This window comes from Vollenhovia emeryi, unplaced genomic scaffold (assembly GCF_000949405.1).
Source record: "Vollenhovia emeryi isolate VEMERY1.0 unplaced genomic scaffold, V.emery_V1.0 DF939250.1, whole genome shotgun sequence".
Taxonomy (NCBI): Eukaryota; Metazoa; Arthropoda; class Insecta; order Hymenoptera; family Formicidae; genus Vollenhovia; species Vollenhovia emeryi.
This window is the reverse complement of record NW_011967116.1, coordinates 158,023-176,451: the sequence shown is the minus strand read 5'-3', so window position 1 is coordinate 176,451 and position 18,429 is coordinate 158,023. Positions and strand designations below refer to the sequence as shown.

The 18,429-nt window shown below is 46.5% G+C and overlaps 1 protein-coding gene across 1 annotated transcript in view; it reads left to right on the top strand.

The window, feature by feature from the left end:
- The window catches only part of LOC105559886 (neuroligin-4, X-linked-like), a 219,902-nt gene that overhangs the window by 79,657 nt on the left and 121,816 nt on the right, over positions 1-18,429 (top strand). The window contains exon 2 of the mRNA XM_012008519.1: positions 2,542-2,586. The gene's annotated coding sequence lies outside the window, so the exon portion shown is untranslated. The remainder of the gene's footprint in view (positions 1-2,541; positions 2,587-18,429) is intronic.

The following is an 18,429-nucleotide window of genomic DNA, read 5'->3' as shown; positions in this document are numbered from 1 at the left end:
CTCTACCTTCTCAAAAATTTTGTCGGATATGGAAAGACTCACCCTGTATAATATATGACACCATGTATACCATGGTATACATGACCAAGACCAAGTATGTGTTTGTAAAACAAGATGGCTGATTTGGTGAGTTGCGCAAAGCGAACGAAAATTGGTCGCCTGACTTGACTCACCTTTCTTTTTCCACCATGGTACGTGCTGAGAATATGCAGAAATTTTTAGTACAAAGCGCGGACCGTGGAGAGTGTCCCACGTGCTCAGTCAATACAGAGCGCGGACCTTGAAAAGCGCCCGTTTTGCTGAAGTCTCAACTGCGTTCGGTTCAACTCGGTTTCCCCAATACCGAGCGTCCCATCCCTTTTGTCGTAGACGCTCAGACGATGTTCTTCGCTTCTGAGTGGCATCTCAAAGTTCCGGCGTACGACGAATGAGCTTGGATTTGCGCGCGAACTGCTGTCGCGCGAAGTCTTAACCCGAGCCTGCCGAGACAGTCAATTACCGGCGGGTGCTGAAATCAGGGTAAATGCCAGTCCGGGGCGAGGGGGTGGCGTCGGTGCCGTGTGACCTCGCGCGTGAAGGACGATGGATGCTTTCCTCGACGGTGGTGGCGGTTTACCAGTTGAAGGCGCCACGACCAGGGCCGGAATTTTCGAACAAAAGAGCCAGCGGTCCTGATTTAGTGGCGCGCATAATTTCGTCCTGGTCATAAATTAATATTTCCCAACCCCCTCCCTTTGTCCATTCGTCGACCTGCGGCCGCGAAAGAAAAGGATCTCCCGACGTGAATGAAAATCCTTTTAGCCAAATTCCTGTGCATTGGGTTAATTCATAAATAAGTCTCGCTATACATAACCAGCGAAGCGCTTCTTCCGAGAAGAACTAGAACTACCCGCGGTATGTCTAATTATTTTACCTCCTGCAAGTAGTTAAGGATGGGTCTGCCAGCATGGACGATATTACTGAATTTAGCTTCTGAGAGAACCACTCCCAAATGGAACCTCAGCATCCTTCGTAATGGCATGGCAGTTGTTCTTTTCCCGAATGCTGCCATCCACACCTTTTCTTTGATACCGCATGCTCGAGATTATTGGGAGTACTGTCAGTAGTGCTGAGAGGAAATGGGAACGCACCCGATGTGTCGTTTACGAATCAGTACTGCTTGTAATGTTATAACGTTTTTTAAATATAAAAATTTCAAATGGAACCGACAACGCCAAATTATTACTGAGGTCCGAGCAAGATGAAGGTAGCCCAATGATTTAATTTTAACATGTGTGAATTTATATACCGTTTTCCGAGAATTCACATTGTTAAATTATTGGGTTACCTTCATCCAGCTCGGACCTAAGTAATGGTTTGGCGTTCTCGTTTCCATTTGACATTTTTATATTTAAAAAAACGTTATAACATAGCAGTACTGATTCGTAAACGACACATCGGGTGTGAATTCATATACCGTTTTCCGAATTTACATATTAAAATTAAATTATTGAGCTACCTTCATCTAGCTCGGACCAAAGTAATAATTTGGCGTTCTAGTTTCCATTTGATTTATATCGTGTGGGTCGTGAACCAGCTTTATTTGTTTATAAAAATTTCAGTTTGTTAAGTAAAACGGAGCTTACATATATGAATTAATCCAATGTATATTTCGCGAATTCCGATATTTATAATCTGCGTAAAAGTGTGGAATTTGCGTAAAAGGACATGTATGCGAGGTGTACATATACATATAATGTAATAAATACGAGCGCGCCGTATTTTGACAACACTTGAAATTTACGTGTTTGCGACACTTTGCCTCACATCTCGCGCGAATGTTGAAAATTCGCTGCGCTGTTTATTAGCGTTGAAATTATATGAAAATACGATGGTTATTGCCAAAATGTTAATTGAATATTATGACTCGATTGGTAATGTGTAAAAATTGAAATGCAATGTAATCTTACATTTTAATCGTGAAATGCACCTTTATTGATTTATTCGTAATACACACAAAACGTTAGTAAATACGCAAACTGCAAACTGTGCGAGCTGCAGGAAGTTTTATTCCTTCTGAGTTTACCATAATACGTTTTTGTTGAACGTAATGTCTTATATTTTATCAAATTTTGCATTGTACAAATGAATCTAAACTTTCGCGTGTAATTAAACACGAAACGTTTTCTCCACATGAACGAAACGAATTTCGCATTTTGTCGCGAATCATTTTCTTGTTCCGTTTTTCTGCCTGGCAGTGTTTTTATATTACAATCGTTATATTACGATTTTTCATGAGTTACTGGAGCATTAAAATCGAAACGAATGTCCTTTTTACACCGATACCCTCGTTGAGAGAATTTCGTTTATTGTTTCAATGATTACGCTGCTTTAATGATTAGCAAATGAGGATAATTTCCATAATAATCAACGCTAATTTATAACAATTACAACGCAGGAAAGCATTCGGATTATGGAATAATTATCATTTATTTCGCATTGTCTATTGCTGTATCGCTGTTGCCTTTGCGTTTATCGACGTTTTCAATATTTTTGTTGCAGATTTTTTAATTGGACTGCGCCACATTAGACTGCACAATTCCTAAGGTAAGGTTTTCACAAAATCAGACGGGCGAAGACTAGATTTACGGCGTGATAGCATCAGACGAAATCAAGACACATGCGTACGCGGGGGAAAAAAAAGAGAAATATCGCGCGAACGTTCCAAATGGAAAAATGGGAATCGAAAATTTAAGGACCGCCTGAACCGCGTCGCCGGACTATGCATGGCAATGTAAAGCTCCGCGAACGTTAAAATTAAACAGTCCGCTAACAGCTTCGGTGCGTTTCCATCAATTTAGGCTCAGCCCTTTTTTTCTATTCAAAGCGAACGTCGTTGCGAGCTTGGCTCTACTCGCGGAAATTTAAATGTACGTCGGCGGGTGTACGCAAATGTATGTTTCTACGTGTACGCGAAGCTTATCTGCGGATTAAAGCTTGAGCCTGGAACAGGAAAAAAAATCATATCGATCGACGACCGTACGGTCAGCGCCGTCGCTCGTGAATTAAACAACTTGGACCGCGCGGTGGAAGCGCGGGATAATTAATCATTCGAAAATTCGCTATTTGCATTCGGCGAATACACCACAATGATTATTGTGAATTTAAGGCATTAATAATAATAGTAATTACAATTTTACGGGTACTTAGGAGAATAATAATAAGTATTTACGCGATAATCACTCGCATTCGGCAAGGGTGTAGCTGGGCGGTGTAAAAATTAAATGAAATACTACGGAGCTCCTGTATTTTCGGAATTTAATAACGTGGAAAATTTGCGGCTGTACACACGTAAAACACGGCAAATTCGTAATAACGATTGCTATGCACATGGCACAAATTACGGGAGAATTTTGCCGGCCGGGGATCGTTTCGGTATTACGTTATTTGTTCGACGCATTTATCGGGGAAAATGCTGAACGAGAGTAAACGCGATTTTCTAAACTCTGATCCGCGTATCTTTTTTTATTCCACGCGACCGTCGGTGCGCGTATGCGCGCGTGTACGTTTCATGCGACCGTTGTAAATAACTGTATCGCGCAACACAAAAAAATTTAGTTTTATACAACCCTGGAAAATTGGCCGACATGAAATATCGGTGTCAAATAAATGGAATATTCTATATGTCGTTTGACGCGCCGAAATTGGAGGTAATAAAATGCCGCGGAAGGGAGATGATGCACCGCCTGTGAGGACGTTGCGCCGCGCGTAATCAACATTGATCAGCCCCTGCCTAGCCCGGATTTATGATAACGCGAGTCCATGTTAATCCAATCTATAATTGACGGGGATAATCGGCGACGCGCGGTTGCGACAGAGTTCGATTGTCAAAAGTAGCGTGGACGATAATTAATTAGCAACGGCGAGATCACGCGAATTCAATCGCGAGCAATGAAGGTTCGTTTGAAAGGTCCATTTCAAAGGATTAGGACCGGTAGTCAGATCTTATATTCCAGACCGAATTTTCCCAAAAATGCTGCACCGAACATTTCATTGGCTACGCAGTAGGGATCCCTCAGCCATCTTTTTTACCGACGCAGTCGAATATAGTTTTTACGCTTGTAATTCTTTTTATTGGCTTTTATGCACAAAATAATACCAGGACAAGCTCATTAAAGACGATCTTAATTATAAGATCTGATTATGAATACCGCCCTAGGAGTGTTGTTCTCGCGCGGAAAATGCCGATCGATCGCCGTGGACGAAATTAAACGCAATTGCGCGCGATTCGTCGCGGTTCCTTTTCCGCGCGGCGGCGAGTCGTCGCAGAATTGTTCACAGACTTTACGGGCGAGACGCACTCGATAATATCTGCGGGCGGCTAGTTCGCATCATGGAAATATCGCGTGGCGTCTGAGCCGCATTTGCATAATGCGCTCGCCGACACGTTAGTCTCGAGGCTCGGCAATTGTCGTATCGAGCGATCGGAAAATGCGTCGTGATCTTTCCTCGTTCATCCGCGCCGAAGAGCGCGTTTCGCTAAAATACCTCGCCGTAGGCAAACCAGTCGTCCCGACAGAAAATCATTCTGTTCTCCACCTTGTATGTACAACAGAGGGGTGGATTGGGGTTAAAAAAAATATACGTCATGTACAATAACATTTGCGCCGAGCGGTGTCGCGGGATATTTGAAATTCCACGGAGGTGGAGGGTTGCTCCTAAATACAAAATTTCCTCCTCCAATTTCCGTCAAAGGGGTCTCGTTTAGCGGAGTGTCTGTACTTTTCTTCTATTTTCTCCCCCGTCGAGCTGGAGGTCCGCGCGTTCGGTGCGAGCCGTCACGTTCGTCGCGGTGGCAATTTGTCGGGCGACGGAATGTCAGGTCGCGCGTCGCGAGCCACTGAAATTTTTAATTTCTTACGGGGTGAGGTGGCGGACGGGGGAGGGGGAGACCGGTTCATTTGTTCCAGGACGATTATATCCCGAGAATAGGGCGCCGGGCTGAACCGCGACAACGAAAGAGAAAGAGACAGGGTCGCGTCTCGCCGAAGAGCCGAAGGTCCCGCCAAATGTAAAGCAGCTCACTCCAACGGATATCTTTTATCGCGAACTTTATCCCGGTGTTGCGGCGCCCACGGTTTCTCTCCGGATTAACTTGTAAAGTATGTTTAATCTTGGCATAAGTATAGTTGATCTTTAAAAGTTACCCCCTCCCCCTCTCCAAATTAGACTCGACAAAAGTTAGGAGAGTCTCGCGCCTCTTCCCTCTCCCCTCATAATTCGCCCCCCTGTAAGTCCCGATTTTCTCACCGCGCGATACAATTGGATTCCGCGTGTCTGCGATTAACGCGCGACAAGCGCGCGGAAACCTCATTAGCGCGCGTAATCAGAAGCCACTTGCTGAAACGACCAAGTTGCCGCGCATTGTTGCGCCAACACTTTCCCGCGGCTGTTATTTCGTTCCGCGCGTCGCCGGTTATATTCGCCGTGGGAGTGATACGCTCGCGAAAGCCTCCCCCGGACGCTTTCGCGATTGTCGGGGTCCATTTGCATTCCGGCGCCCGGTTCGCGCGGGTGTCGAAGCGCCGGCGACGTGTGCACCGGTAACCGTCTCGGGTCTCACGGTGGTAATTCGCTTTCGGCGCCCGTCAGCCTCGTATACCCGCCTGCCCGCCTGCCGATGCCGTGTCGCGCCGTCGACTTTGTTGTTGGCACCGAACTCCCTTTCCGCATTCAGTAGCGCTGCCATGTGAACGGTCAGACGGCGGAGCCGAAGATATTTTAAACGATCGTCTGCACGATTGGATTCCTCCGCGGATCTTTAGTCAATCTTTTCGAGAAATTGGGAGAATTCGCTTAATTACCCTGTTTGAAGAGAATTAATAAGTCTAATGTTGATTCTAAATTGGAAGAAAAATGAAGGCTTATTTCTTTGTTTTGGAATTGGAGAATTAAAACTACACGCTTCATGACTATCGGTTTTCTCTTTCAAACGTCGCGCCTTTTTGACAGGCTAATCTTAATTTACGCGATTATAAAAAATCGACAAAAGAAGGAACAGAATTGAACTGGATTTTCGCGACTCGATAAAAAGTAAAGGAACTTTCTTGGTTCGTGAAAAGACCACGCGTGGCCCCTCTCTCGGGAGACAAACATTTCATTGAGAAATACTAAACTCGTTAATAAAATGTTTCACTTTTCACGACTTCACGCTAGAGGAAAGGATTCGTGATCGAGCCCCTGATCTTTTCGAGAAATTGGGGAAATTCATTTACTTATCCTGTTTGAAGAGAAATAATAAGTTTTATGTTGATTCTAAAGTGGAAGAAGAATGAAAGCTTATTTCTTTATTTTGGAATTGGAAAATTAAAACTACACGCTTCATGACTATCGGTTTTCTCTTTCAAACGTCGCGCCTTTTTGACAGGCTAATCTTACCGTGCTTTCCAGCAAGCGACACAAGTCGACACAAGTGTCGTTCTGTCTTTATTATTCATTGAATGCGAAGAAAGACAGAACGACATTTGTGTCGACTTGTGTCGCTTGCTGGAAAGCACGGTTAATTTGCGCGATTATAAAAAATCGACCAAAGAAGGAACAGAATTGAACTGGATTTTCTCGACTCGATAAAAAGAAAAGGAACATTCTCGGCTCGTCAAAAGGCCACACGTGTCCCCTCTCTCGGGAGACCAACATCCGGCGTGAAGTAACGATAACAAGTAAAGTTGCGCGTACGCCCGTTTGTGATTTAGACAGAATGTACATACACACCTTCGGATGAATGTTTGATTCGGTGTGCGCGCGCTCGGCGGCACGGCCGCGCTCGAAATCGCTTTGAAATGCAAGGAACGGTATATTCGGGATATTCGTTATGCATTTGTTTCGTAACGCGTGAAATATTCCGCGGTAACCACGACTTTGTTTACACACACGCCGCTCGAATCGCTCGGAGCCCGTGCGGCTTGTTGTTCCGGCGCGCGGCGTATTGTGTACGCAAGGTCGCCGCGCTACCAACGGTAACCCGTTCGTACGCCGAGTCTTCCAGTCTCGAGCGGGCGGCCGCGGCGCGAGAATCGGCTCCGTTCGAACGGTTTCCGCCGTCGCCCGAATATCCCTCGTGGTCGTTCAACGATTAACGACTCGACGTGCTAACTTCCTGGAGTTCGATTCTTCAATTCATTCGAGAGAGAGAGAGATAGAGAGAGAGAAATGTATGCGAGATTCCTGCACTCGCAGAAAAGTTGAAAGTCGCTCGGTTCAGAGCCACGCGAATAGCACACTAGACAAAGCCCCGCGCATACGACTTTTCTCTCATTGGTCTGCCCCATAGACATAATATATCTAGACTTGTTCGCGCATGCGAACGAGAGAGAACGAAATGGCACAAGACAGAGTTTATCCCTTTCTACGTGAACCTCTACCCCTACTGTTGAAATAAAGGCAAAGTCTAGATACCGCGTGGTTGCGTTCAGCAGAAAAAGTTGCTCTGCAACTGCTGTAAAATTCGTGAATCTGATTGGCGTATTCTTTTAATGTTGAGTGAATTTAAGAGCATACGCCAATCAGATTCACGAATTTTACAACAGTTGCAAAGCAGCTGTTTCTGCTGAACGTAGCCATTATGCCTATGGTGTCTGCCCAGAGCAATGTCGGACGCGTAGAAGGGATTGGCGCGAAACGAAACAAATGACGGAGTGGACCTACTACGCTTCGAATGAACTCGAGAATCGAGCCGCTGGCGACTCTTGAAAACCAACGACGACGCGAGTGCCGAAAGGACTTAACCTCGAGAGGGTTCCGAGTAATCGGCGAGTTCGGATGGTCAGTGCGGACGTAATTACCGGTGTTGCGTGAGCGCGACGGAGGTCTGCGAGGAGAGGAGGAGGCCCTGGGTTGTGGGCATCGGCGGAGGCAGCTCCAAGGTACTTGATTATTTGCATTCGCGCCGGAGTCGTTTATAATTATTTCACCCGCGCGAGCCGCGCTTTTCTCTCCGTTTTTAAATTTGAGTTATTTCGCCGCTATAATTTACTTGTATCTGTACTTCGCAGATCGATGTAGTTACCATGTAGTTTACGCAACTCCGCTGTTGCGCGTCGTCTCGGTAAGTGATGTATCATGCTTTATTTTAATGTAAAATAATGGATCCATGGAACTGCTATCGGAGATATGCGAAATGTATGTACGCGTATATATCAAGCTAAGATTTAAAATAAAAATATTGTGGATAAATAGAACCTCCCACGGATCCATTACGTCGAGGATGGATGGGCTGAAACAAATTAGTTGCTATATTTAACCCTGGGTGAACAAACGTACGCTCACCTGTCGATTTACTAGAGGAAAGTCCCCTATTACGAGATAGGTTCCCAATTTGTCGAATCTTTTTTCGCAAACACTGACACGCATGTCTAAGGCCCGGTTTCACCAAACGTCGCTAAACTTTGATCTTCGTTCAATTCACGTTTGTCTCTCTCTGAAGTACAAGTTGGAGAGAGACAAAAGACGGATTGAGCTGAGCTTGTAGTTAAATGAATTTTCGACTGGACAGGTTGCACTCTGAACCCTGCTATCTCATATTGGAAACCTATCTCGTAATAGGAGACTCCTCTATATGAAAATACTATATATTCGTTAGTCCCGAATTTATTCACTGTATCTGAACACAATTCGTTGATGCATTTCAATTTGGGCACCGCACAAAGACAAAGAAAAATTGTTGATAGGACGTTATTTTACTTTTCTATTTGCCGTGTCTAAACACGATTTGTTGGCGCATTTTTGATGTGGGCATCGGACAAAGCAAAGAAAAATTGTCGAGGGGGAAACCGCTGAGGGCATTGTGGTGTACAGATTTGCGGCATTACTGGGCATTTTTTTGGGCATTAGTTTGGGTATTAGGCCTTGCTGGGGCATTATAAAGATAAAATAAGATAATAAAATTAAGTAATGCCCACTGGGCAGAGGTTTCGCATTTAGTTCCTGGAAAACGAGGATTGAATTTAATTATTAAAAGTGATACACACAAGGAAATGTGTAGAAATATGTTTTTAACGTTTCCACGCGTGAATAAAAAACAAATATTTTACACTGAGATACACATACACGCGGCATTTTCCAATTAATTTATCCGACAAGAGAAACGCACGAATAATTCACTAATATTTATTTTTATAATGTGCGAATTTCAATCTAATTTTTTATAGCTCGTCCATCACATATTTATCAATAACTCGATGGCGCGACTGTCAAAACCCTTCGTTTCTCTCGTCGTGGTAAATGCGAGTTTCCATTTTGCCGAAATTTACCCCTTTCGAAAGAAAACAAGCTGTCTTCGTGTACGGCGTATCTGAAATTTCGAAACTCCGCAGCGCGAATGATCGCGCGGGCGTTGCGTGAAAAATGAAATTTACAACGCTTGAGATGTCCCTTAGTTGTCAGTCTTTTAAGAAGTTTTCCGATATCAGACGCTTGATCTTGGGGAAGCTCCTTTAGCTAACTCGATATGTTGTCACGTACGAACGTAATTATCGAACAAACTTAAGTCGTTGTATTAACTTGAGCCGTTCGGGGCTGGAAACTGCTAATGGGAATGTCATTAACATCGCACTCATCGACCCGTAAATTCGTAAAAACTTTTGCAGACGGTAATACGATCGCGAAAGCAAGCACGATGTAATCCGTTTAAAAGCTCCGACACAAAATATATATATATAACATGTCGCGCGCGTAAAATTGTTAAATGCTAAAACGTCGGCGTGAGAGCGGTGTCCTTTAATTTAAAAAAAGTACAACGGTATCCGTCGATAAAGAGTACCCGCGACGTTGTTTAAACAACGTTTAAACAATCGATAACGAGGTCCCTAGTGCGATTCGGTTTTAAGTTTCTCGCACGTTCAGGCACGTTGTTCTCTCGCGGCGGCGCTTTGGAGCAGAAACTCGCGAAAAAGTCGATCGCGAGTCGACAATAGCGCCGATAGAACCGCGTGCGTGCAGTTTACGCATAGTATAACTAGTAGGTCCACTCCGAGGGGGAAACCGCTGAGGGCATTGTGGTGTACAAATTTGCGGCATTACTGAGCACTACTAGGCATTACTAGGCATTTGTTTAGCATTAGTTTGGGCGTTGCTGGGGCATTATAAAGATAAAATAATATAAAACAAGATAAATAAGATAAAATAAGATGACAAGATAAAGTAATGCCCGCTGGGCATTAGTGGGCATTGGTGTACACGCACCGGCATAAATGCTGTCCCTATCCTTGTGAGGTGCACGCACACAACTAGAGTCCCTGTAGTTGTGTGCGTGCACCTCACAAGGATAGGGACAACATTTATGCCGGTGCGTGTACAAGATTTTGGTCAGCGGTTTCCCCCCTCGGTCCGCTTTATGTGGACCTATACAATGGCGGAATACCACGTGATCGGGGCCGCGAAGATGAAAGGGGCCGACAGAGGGTGGAACCATGGTGGAAATATACAAGGTGAACCATTGCGCATGAAGAGAGGGGGTAACCTTCCTTCCAGCCAATAAGCGGCGTGCTTTTTTGCGTGGCGGCAGTTTGAACGGTCAAACAAATCATAACCCAACCTAATCTTAAAGAGGTATCCGCAAAAAAGCACGGCTCTTATTGGACGGATCGTCCCCACTACTTTTAGGCTACTGCGCATCCACGGGAATGGTTCACCTTGTATACTTCCACCATGGGTGGAACTACTAGTTACACTATGGTTTACGCAGGTATTACCGAGATAATCTCTACTCGCGAAAGGAAGCCCGGGCGCGACGCGGCCGTTTATCGTCGCGCGTAAAACCAGGATGCATCACGTCGGTCCGACGTACGTTGCGTCTCGGCATCTGCGCGACGCTTGTCTTTTTGCGCGGCGTCGTATGTCGCGCGCGAACTTTCGAGCGCGCGGGTAAACACGAATGCATCATCCGCATCGCCGGCACGGCTGCCCGACGGATCGACAGGCGCGTCTCCGCCCTTTTTCCGCGGCCCTTCTCGAGTTTGCGAGGTCGAGTCGGAACGAGCTTCCGCCAAGTAACTGCGCGGAATTGGCAAACTCTGTTTACGATCGCTGCCCCGCGACGAAATCTCGGGTTTCCCGGTGAAAGGGCTGCGTTTAACGAAAGGCGCGTTTGACGCTTTTGTTCGTCTCCCACACGGCGGACGCCAAGGGATGGCGAGACGACGACCGATGGGCGACAACCGCCGTCCTCGCGAGGTTCTGAGAGTGGCGGTGCACTTTCTGCGGCACGTACGTGTCTTAAAATAGCGCTTTTCGCGCTTCTACGTAGAGAAACTTTAGATTCAACCGTCAATCCTCCCGGAAATTTCCCAGTTCCTCCGTCCCCGGTATTTGCAGTGCGCGCTGGGACGGCGAGCGCGTTTTCTGGCTGGGATTTACGGTTATGCGACAATTTTGACAGATACTTCGGAACTCGCGACACGCTGCGCGGGAGTACCATTAAATCCGGATAAGCCTAACGATAAAACGCGATTAAAAATCGCCCCGGGCGATTTTAATGCCGGGAGACGTACGCGCCGCTCGCTGGGTAAAAAACGAGCTGATTCGCAGTTGATATTTAATATTAACACGTGCCTGCCCGGCGAGTTTTACATGCTACCCTTATCGTGTGCGCCACAGCAGAATTTTCGAGCATACATAAAAAATATGATGTTATATGATTATATAAGATTATAACTTCACGAGCAGTATGTTAAATGTGCACTTTACGTCTAGCCATTTGTGTGACTCGAAATTTTCTATTAACGGCATTTATCTTTTACAAGCGTTTCAAGGGTACAAGGGATTGGATATACCGCAACCATCGTCGTGAAACTTTAACTTGACATTCTTAATAACATGTCAGATTGTGACGAATTATTTCCATTTTTTTTACTCGCTAGTTTAAACGTTGTCAATTATTGAAATTTGCTATTCGATCCGTTCGAGGGGGAAACCGCTGAGGGCATTGTGGTGTACAGATCTGCGGCATTACTGGGCATTACTAAGCATTTTTTGGGCACTAGTTTGAGCCTTGCTGAGGAATTATTTAGAAAGATAATAAGATAAAGTAGTGCCCACTGGGCATTAGTGTACTACTTTATCTGGGCATTGGTGTACATGATTTTGGTCAGCGAGTTACCCCTCGGAGTGAACATACCAGTTGTACTATCGCGAGTGATGACCATGGGCAGTCGACTCCGTGTTAACCACCTCTCATTCCATGTTATTTGATAAGCGGCTCATTTGCCGACCGCTTAGGTATTAGCTCGTACGCAAAACCCGCTTACGGCCGCCTTAATGTTCCGTTCGATTTAGCGGCACCGATACCGACCCCCGAAGGGATCGAAGTTGGTAACTCGCGCGTTATACCCTACGCCCTTTGCAACGGTTACAACGGGGAACAACGAAACGAAATTGATCGAAGTTTACTACTGTCGTAACCTCCTTACAGCTCCATTGAGCTCGCGGGGCCCGCTCTCTCAGGAGGTTCTTTCCGTCGTAAATATCTGGCGCCGACGTGACGCCCAGAGCGAACTCTCTCCCTAACTCTAAGCAAAGCGTAGAGCGTTTCTATTTTAGGGTCCGCGGGGGCTCTATAGGAATTGCGATTTGCTCGGGGGCTGCCAGACGCATCAACGTTGCCGTGCTGTGTTACGCGGAAATCCCGCTTTCGTATATGGCCTCGCGATAATGACTTCGGCATACGCGGCAACCGGGGTATACGTCGTACGTTACACGGCGCGCGTGCATAGATTTTCCACGGTTAAGTGAGATCGCGGCCGACCAACAGCTCCGTACAAGTTGCGGAATAATGCAACCGATAAAACGCTTTTGCGGATTCCGCGGGAAGCGTATCCGTTTCCCTTCGTGCGCGCTGGCGCGATAACACGCTCGCGGTCCTCGATACCAGTCGGATTTCAAATTAATTTTAGGAAATAATCTACGCTCGCCGTTCGTAACTTGTGTTTCGACCGGCTCCCTTATCCCGCCCGGCTGTTCCGTTCGATCAAAGAAGAGAGAGAGAGAGAGAGAGGGGGGGGGGGGGATTTAAAAGGAATCCGAACGACCGATGTTAAACATGAATATCCATTTTCAAGTTTTACATTTCGCAATTGAAGGAAGTACCACGTCGTTGACAGAACGGCTGTGAAAATGTGAAAATTCGGCGGCAGCGTCGAATTGAGCGCGGGAGCGTGTTTGAAGAAAAAGCAAATTGTGCGCCGCGCGACGTCCGAGGATTCTTGATGTATTTAAAGGACGACTCGACCGGTTTCTCTCAGCGATTAAATATTTCCGCGATACAATCCAATTTTTCCCAGGGGCGTGTCCGACGCGGCGTCTCTCGCTTCGCCGTTGCATAACGTAATGCAATTACTTTAAACGGTTTGGCGAGCGGGGCAAAGAGGGAGGGGAGAAAATAAGAGAGAGGGAGGGAGGCAGGGAGATCTCTGCGAGGGTCGTACGTGCCGGGGAGTAGGTACCTACGAACTATTAGGCGGCACCTACGCGCTCGCGATTTAGTTCACCCCGGGTAAATTCCGACGGTGCCAGCGACAGAACAGTCGCCCGGAGCCTCGGGAGCCGCCGAGCGTGTCCCTCCCCGTTTACGCGATAAAATCTCGAAACGGCGGAAAAAGTTACGCGCTGGCCGTTCCAGCTCGTTCCGCGATTTCCTCGGCGACCGGCTTATCGTCCCCCCCTTGCTGGAAACCTCGGTCGTTGGTTCCTCGGCACGGAATTCCGGCTAATCGCGCGCTCTCTCGTTCGCGGACTCCGGACGGCGCGGGGAGAGATCCCGGATTATGTCGCGCGATTCGAGCGGCGAATCGGGGCGCGAGAAACGTGAATGCGCTGCGTGTCCCCTAAACGTCGATTCAGACTAGCAATTGCCGACTCGGATTGGAATGGGATTGGCGATTGACGATTGTCCTCTAGCCAATGAGAGTCGATTAAATCGCTGGCTGCTGTCCTGCCATTGGCTAGAAGATAATCGCCAATTCCAATCCAATCCACTAGCAATTGCCGACTCGGATTGGACTGGGATTGGCGATCGACGATTGTCCTCTAGCCAATGAGAGTCGATTAAATCGCTGGCTGCTTTGCTCTCATTGGCTAGAAGACAATCGCCAATCCCGATCCAATCCGCGACAGGATTTGTATCGTAAGTCTACAATTAGTCAAATTTCAGATATTAGTCGAGAAATCACTATCTTCGTCATAAAACCCCTCGGCTAGCAAATCACCGCGAATGGCGAATTGCGCACGGCGAGTCGACGAGTTTTTCCTGCACGCTATTCATAAATATACGAGTCACGAATTGCGCATTACGAATCGCGCATGGGCGTAGCGCTAGCTTAAGTAGTCGCGAATCCCCGATGCAACATCCGGGATATCGTGATATCGCGCCGCAACGGGCCGGGGATTCATCGGGATACGGGCGAAACCGTGGGTAGAGGAGGCATTCGGACCTCCTCGAGCGTGAGGTCCAACGCATTGATACCGAGAGTGATCCGGCACGGTCGGAAGTTCTCGCGGAATTAGACGTTGGTACCGGCACAGCGCGCGCGTCCGCTAAACTGAACGCTTAGACACGGGACGAAGGGAGGCAGGCGTGCCGGACGCATTTGGTTCGCAGCTGTACAATGTTGCTGACAATGTGCGAATTCATTTAACATCGCGCCCTAGTAAAAACCGAACGACAGTTGAAATCTCGCAGCGCTGCGTTAATGCTTATCCGATAACACGCCGCGTTAACGTTTCAATTCGCCCCGCGCAAACCACGCGATTAGAACGGTGACCGGAGGATCCGGAGATCGATTCTGGATTGAGTAATGCCGAATCGGATTTTCCAATATTCATGGGTACGACTGGTGCAAGGTGGGAACGCGGGGAAAGGTGTGCGCAAATGTCATCAGCGTGCCGATCGGCGGACCATACAAAATGGAAAAATTGCGAACGCGGGAAAAGCGTTTTCGCTTCCGTGCCTTTTTATGTGATAGCTGTGCGTCATCTACAACCGCCGCGGATAGCGGGGATTCGAATTTCGGGGTGGAATAGATGGGCGATTTTGCGCGGGCGATAACGGCCCTGCAATAACAACGGGCTTGAAACAAGACGCGCGTGGAGGCTACTGTTGCGTTAAACTTATCTACCTCGCGTGATATTTTCGATGCCGAGAGAAGCTACTCCCTCAGAAAGGGTTTCTGATAACAAGAGAAAACATCAAGGGGTCTACCGCATTCGGCGATAGGTGTACAAAGGTTAGGCAATAAACGGCAATATTGGAAAGTGAGTTTATACACAGACAGTATAGGAGATAAAGATAATAGCTGCAGAAACTTATTGCCATTTTCGGCAATAGGTGTAAATTTTTTTGAGGTTCCTAAGCCTTTTGCAAAACATATTCTTAACATACATATTTAAGTTTATCACAACGTCGTGCAGTAGAAAGTAAGGGCCTGAGCGGAGCGGTGTCTTGTACTCTTAAGACAATGTATTCTTTTAAATCTTTGTCTTACGCCTAATCTATTATACAATGTGCCCCTTGCGTCTAGAAACATTCGGTTTTATATAAGCAAATCGAAACGTTTTAAAAGATTCGATAGCGTACGATATTGCACAACACATATAATATACAATTTAGCAACTCGCGCACATTTTTTTGAACGTATTTATTGGCTACGAGATAGAATGTTTCTAGGCACAAAGAGCACATTGTAGAGCAGGCTTTAAAGTAACTCACAATAACTGTCTTGTGACTCAAGAATGCAAGACAGGCCCTAAAACAATGTTAAGATTGAATCAATAGTTCCTATTCTCCTCTCTAGAACCGAAGGAGAAACCGCTGGCCAAAACCTTGTACACCAATTCCCGCTAATGCCCAGCGGGCATTACTTTGTCTTATTGTCTTGTTTTATCTTATTTCATCTTTATAATGCCCAAAAAATGCCTAGTAATGCCCAGTAATGCCGCAAATCTGTACACTGCCCTCAGCGGTTTTCCCCTCGTTTAGAACTAAATAAGATTGACTTACTACGTTGAGATAAGAGCAACATAAATTCAAGCTCATATATTCTCCCGTTTCGAATAAATTTTCTCCCGATGTGTTGCAGCATATGCACATCTCTTTATTCCAGATTTAAGAATTCTCCATTGAGATTAAAATATTCAAAGTGTAGGATCAAGGCTCAAGGTGTAATAGCATTGGATTTTCTGCGAGCGTACTTTCGCCGGAATATCCCGTGATAACTTTATGACGTGGGGAAATTTTTCTTGCCGTACAAATTCGTTGGAACGCCATCGGTGAAAGTAAATGAATCATAAAGCTTTCGCCTGGAAGCCATTAATTTTGATGCGCATCTTTCTCGAAATTAGGAAGAGATTAGTGCAAGATTATTCAGGGAAATCTGTTGAGAGCACGACGTCAATATTCCGACGTTGTTTATCGGTGCCGACTGGATCATTTCCCCGGGATATCTCGGCGCGGCGCGGCGCACGGCGTCCCTCGACATCCATAAAACAAACATGGAATAATATCGCGATACCCCTCGGAGGTCTCAGTGGATACCGACGAGCTCTCGTCGCAGCGGCGCGCGAAATTACGAGCTGCTCGAGAAGAAATACGTCCGCGGGGCCGTGGCACGCCGGGACGCTTAAGTGGCGTCGGCACTCGGCGCGCGGCGGACATCATGGGGCGCGCCTCCACATTGCGCGCCCACGGGGGGGCGTGCGGCGCCGTAAATAAAGCCCGGCATCGCTCGCAATATCCTCGCATACAGATCACCGGCCACGACTAATGCGCCGCCTCGTTAGATATAAGCCGAGTCGTTTGCAGATTACCCCGCTTTCTTTGTTGGCGCAGCCGCGAGGCGGGGGCGCGGCGGGGGACAACAAGGGGTGGCGCGCGCGCGCGCGGGAGAGCGGGAAGAAAGAAACGCGGTGGATTCTGCAGACGGAAGGGAACACTCCGTTAAGCTAAGTCCGCATCCTTCACCGCGGCAATAAAGACGGCTGTCGCGAATAACGGCCGCGGCTTTTGCCGCGCTCCGAAATGAATGCTCCTTTATACGGCCGCGTTCCAGGGGGGCTAAATAATATTTTTTCGGAGATTTGAGGATTAGGATGCGCCCGGGGAGAGGACTCTCGTTATCAATCATGAAGGAAGGGAACAAATGAAACAAACGTTGAATGGGAAATGCTCTTTATTATCCTATACGTGGTTTATGAGTACAGATTGGTACATTGTACGTACAATGATGGACGGAATGGTTGCGACACTTTTTTTATGAGTTTAGGACCGTGTGTTTAGAGCCAGGGTTACGTTCCAAGTCTTCTTCTGCGAGGAATATACTCGATAGCCATTCCCGAGGGGGAAACCGCTGACCAAAATCTTGTACACCAATGCCCACTAATCCCCAGTGGGCGTTACTTTATCTTATTATCTTATTTATCTTATTTTATCTTATTTTATTTTATCTTATTATAGCTTTATAATGCCCAAATTAATGCCCAAAACATGCCTAGTAATGCCCAATAATACCGTAAATCTGTACACCACAATTCCCTCAGCGGTTTCCCCCTCGTTTTTGGCGTTTCCGATCTACTTCTCGAATTCCTAAACTCATTTAAAAAAAAGTGTCGCAATTATTCTGCCCATCACTGTACACCCAGAAAAGAGATTTAGTGAAACGAATGAGATACGTTGAAATCATACTTCTTTGAATCTACTAAATTTATATTTACTTTGCTAGATAGAAACAAATATGAATTCTCTCAGAGATTCCAGTCTCAATCAAATAAAATTTTGGTTAATGTAATCTTTTTTTTAATTAAATAAAAGCCTAGTGAGGTGAAAGTTTAAATAAATTGTAGTTGCAAAAATCGGCGAAACGGTCATTCGTTGGCGGCGGCGCCATTTTAACACGTACAAATAATTGCTCAAGTTCCGTGTAATCGCAAGATTTCTGGTCCATGTATCTCTTCCCCCTCCTCCGTCTTACCTCAGCACAACGGTAGATTTTATGCACGATACTCGCTCACAATATCGTAATTCTCCAAGCCAGTCGACGGGTATCCCATACATTGTATCTCGTATCCTGTATCTATCACGCAGCTCGCATACATGCGGATGTACGCGACAGTCGCTGTACACGCACGCACACACTCGCGCGGCATAGCGCATCCATCTGAGAAATTTACGCGGAAATTTCTAGCTGACGCTGTCTCTTTGAAGTGCTCGGACTTAAAGTTGCCTCGACTGAACACTGTGTGTCTGCGTGGCGACTACGCGCGACGCAGGATGGTGCAAGTTTTAACTTTTTCATCTTAGAGGAAAGCGCGCACCGGCGTGCGGCTAGCGCTTTTACGTAAATTTAAGAGTAGAGCCGGCGAATTTACTCTTTTTCCGCGTCTTTCCCCCCCCCCCTCTCTCTCTCT